Raw genomic sequence first — 4,441 nt, forward strand, 5'->3', positions numbered from 1 at the left:
CAAAGTTTCTGGGTATTTGGTGTGCCAAGAACTCATGCGTCCTCTGTAGATCAATGTCATTGTCATTTTCACTGTAATGTTTACACAAATTGAGTTTCCTAGGTAAATTACTTTTAAGAGTCTTAACACACTTCAATACTATTGCCATGAATTTTTTTGTAATATATTTGAACAAAGAACACACACTTTTTATACAACTGGTCATGGAATCTGGCCATTGTCTGAACTGTACACAAACCATAGATGATTTCTTTAATGCGATGAGCAATGCAAATACAATTTTGCAATTTTGAAAACCCTCAAAATTACCGACGAAAATCAAATTTTCACCTGGTGCAAACTGAAGTCTACTCCATTCGCATTTAATTTGTTTCATAGTTTTTACAAATTCGGCTATCACAAAATACCACTCCCTTACATGCAAATTTACTTGCAGGTGTGCCATTGCATGCTGCATAATGTCATTGTTTTGGTGTGGATTATGTATACTGACACTTTAAATATTGCAATTCAATATACATTGTGTATATTGTGTAACCATACCTCTCCACCCGCTCTTGATTGAAATTTTCATCTCGTACTGCAAATACTGAAAGGCTCCAGGGAATGATAGACACTTCAAATATCTCGTCTTTCCATCCCTTGTGAGTTATGGAATGTTAAAAGCTGATTGGTTTTTGCATCAATGTGGATATTACTAGCTATTTTCAGAGATATAAAACTGAAAAGAACTGCATTTAATGTAATCATGCATCAGATCGGTTAGGGTTAGTATATAGGTATCTATATACAATTCAACTGTTCACTTGGTCTCGTTTGGGAATAATGGCTGAAATTTAGAAGACTAATAAAATTACCTTCTTGGAACATTTTCTTTATTGTCGCAGTTTCTTTCATGGCATAACCATTTTCCTGTTTCTGCATAGAAAGCAAAAGGTAGCATGTATATTCACTTATTGTCACTGCACACAGTTAAGTTCCAAAATGAAAGAACTTTCAGTAGAATGTACACTTTCCATGTAATTGTCAAAAACTGTGATCATCATGTATACGTCCGCGATGTCGATCGCGACTAGACACGCTTTTTGCTCTCGTCTGAAAACCTCATAACCAATATTACATTTAAATAACAACAACAACACGATTTGGTAAATTCATGTTTATTTACAATGAATTAAATATATTCAATTCTCAACCGTGTACTATATGAAGCTATGCATGGAGACTGTTCACAGTCACCCCCCAAATCAAACACCAAGTCACGTGATCTGAAATCCCTAGAAAAATACGGAAAATAATCATTCTAAAATCAATACCTCTCGATGGAATCCTCAAATCAACTTCATTTGAACAAATCCCCATCTTCATGTACCAAGCTTTCAATATCAAATGATAAGCAATTTGTCAGTTTAAACGGTTTACGGACACCAAATGTCTACATCCATCCAGACAGACAGACAGCCTACTCTACAGAATTTGACACCACAACTATAGCTCTGCTAATAGCGTGCTAATAACATCAGTCTCCGAAGCCAACCTTTGTCAACACATATATATTCTAGATAAGTTCAAGAGAGTGTTTGAAGTATGAATATATTGAAGAAACTCAAAAAAAAACACTTAAATTTGAAAAGAGACAGGGGCATGACTTTTGCAACTATAATGGCCCATTCTCTCAAAAACAATAAAATCTGTCTCTGAAGCCCACCTTCGTCAACATTCCTGTCATATATATTCTAGATAAGTTCAATAGAGTGTTTTCAAGAATTAATGCATTGAAGAAACTCCAAAAAACAACACTCTAATTTGAAAGGAGACAGGGGCATGGCTTTTGCAACTATAATGGCCCATTCTCTGAAAAACAATAAAATCAGTCTCCGAAGCCAATCTTAGTGTACATTCCAGTCATATATATTCTAGATAAGTCCAATAGAGTGTTTGAAGTAAGAATATATTGAATAAACTCCAAAAAGAACACTCTATTTTGAAAGGAGACAGGGGCATGGCTTTTGCAACTATAATGACAGTGAAGGTCTTGAAAAGTCTTGAGAATGACTACTGCGGAGTTTAGTAACACACAAGAGACACGATCCCTAAAGTCTGACTGGAAGCTGTGCACGTCCCTTTTATACATGTGTTACATAAGAGCATATAAGAACAGTCTAGGACTTTTATTGACATGCTAATTACTGTTCTAAAATTATCTCCCTTACACAACTAATCAACTTTCCAGAACATTCCAAACATGACTAATTGAATTCAAGGTTGTGAGGTCATTCAGGGCAGTGACCTTGAGAATGTTCTAGACTAATTGAACTCAGGTCATGATGAGTGTGGGGGAAATGACCTACATAACACACCCCCTCTTCAAAAAAGAAAATTTTTCAAAGAAAAATCTTTCTTTTACAAATGTAATCTTAAAAGTGTGAACAACAATAAGTTCTAAATACGAGAGAGACAGTCTGCAATTAAATTCTATCTGCCTTTGATATGTCTAATGTCAAGATTAAACTCCTGTAACATTGAACTCCATCTTAACAATCTCTGATTTTTGCCTTTAAATTTCTGCAGAAAAACAAGAGGGTTGTGATCAATATAAACCACTATTGGCTGATTTGAAGAAGTAACATAAACTTCAAAATGCTGTAAAGCTAATATGAAAGATAAACACTCTTTTTCTATTGTAGAGTAGTTTCTCTGGGATTTGTTAAATTTGCGTGAAAAATAGCAAACAGGATGATCTATACCATGACTATCCTCTTGCAATAAAACAGCACCAGCAGCCGTATCACTAGCATCCACAGCTAATTTGAATGGCAAAGTGAAATCTGGTGCAGACAACACTGGAGCACTTTGCAGTATGGCTTTAAGTGTATCAAATGCCTGTTGGCATTGCTCTGACCAAACAAACTTTACTTTCTTTTTAAGTAAGTAGTCAAAGGCTCAGTAATTGTGGAGAAATTTGGACAGAATTTTCTGTAGTAACCAGCCATACCGAGAAAGCGCATCAGTTGTCGTTTGCAGTTTGGTATGGGAAAACTTGAAATGGCACTGATTTTGGCATCAACAGGTTTTACCTCACCCTGTCCTACAGTATGTCCGAGGTAAGTCACCCTCGCCCAACCAAACTCAGATTTGGCAAGGTTGACAGTCAACATTGCTTTGCTCAGTCTCTCAAAGAACTTCCGCATGAGCTTGATGTGTTCCTCCCAGGTGTCACTATACAGGACGACGTCGTCAACGTAGGCTGCACACCCGTCTAGCCCGGATATGACGTCATTGATCATCCGTTGGAACGTTGCCGGAGAGTTCTTCATTCCGAATGGCATCACCTTGTACTGGAACAATCCGTCTGGTGTAACAAAGGCGGATATTTCACGAGCACGATCCGTCAGAGGGACTTGCCAAAATCCCTTCAGTAGGTCAAATTTCGTCACATACTTGGCTTTTCCCACTCGGTCGATGCAGTCATCAATCCTCGGGATTGGGAAAGTGTCTGTCTTTGTTAAAGTGTTGACCTTCCTAAAGTCCGTGCACATACGATAACTGTGATCTGATTTGGGAACAAGTATGCACGGCGAACTCCAGTTACTTTTACTGGGTTCAATAAAGTCATTGTCCAGCAGGTATTTGACTTCTTCCTGGAGATATTTCGCTTTTGTTGGATTCAGTCTGTATGGATGTTGTTTTACAGGCTTACTGTCCCCAACATCAACGTCGTGATAGATGACTTTGTCCTCGTTGGAACATCTTGAAACAGGTGTTTATATTCATGGAGCAGTTCTTTCACCTGTTGTTGTTGTTCTGGCTGGAGGTGTGCCAACTTTGTAGACTCCAGCTTCTCCAGGATTTCTGAGTTCTGAAGCTTGACCGAGCCCAGCTTTGAGTTTAGAGTATTTTCACTCAAGTCAGTTTCAGTATCACTATCTTCATAATGGTTTGAACTGACTGCACTGACAGGCTGAGTTATAGTAGGATTATCCCTATCCAAATATGGCTTAAGCATATTTATGTGACATAGCTGTTTTTGTTTTCGCCTGTCAGGTGTTATTATGATGTAATTTAAATCACTCAATTTCTTATCAATTAGGTATGGCCCAAAGTAACGAGCATGGAGTGGTTTGCCAGGAATTGGAAGTAGCACAAGAACTTTTTGACCTGGTTCAAACTTCCGTTTTGAGGTGCTTTTATCATATTTGGTTTTCATTGACTGCTGAGATGACTCAAGATTTTCTCTGGCTAATTCACATGCTTTAGAGAGTTTTGTACGAAAATCTGACACATATTGCAAAATATTCAGACAATCATCATCGTCTGATAGGAATTTCTCTTTAACGAGCTTAAGTGGGCCACGGACTGTATGTCCAAATACAAGCTCAAATGGGCTAAAACCAAGAGACTCCTGAATTGACTCTCTAACAGCAAGAGCAAAAATGAATTC

Source organism: Ptychodera flava, unplaced genomic scaffold (assembly GCF_041260155.1).
Source record: "Ptychodera flava strain L36383 unplaced genomic scaffold, AS_Pfla_20210202 Scaffold_117__1_contigs__length_203990_pilon, whole genome shotgun sequence".
NCBI lineage: Eukaryota > Metazoa > Hemichordata > Enteropneusta > Ptychoderidae > Ptychodera > Ptychodera flava.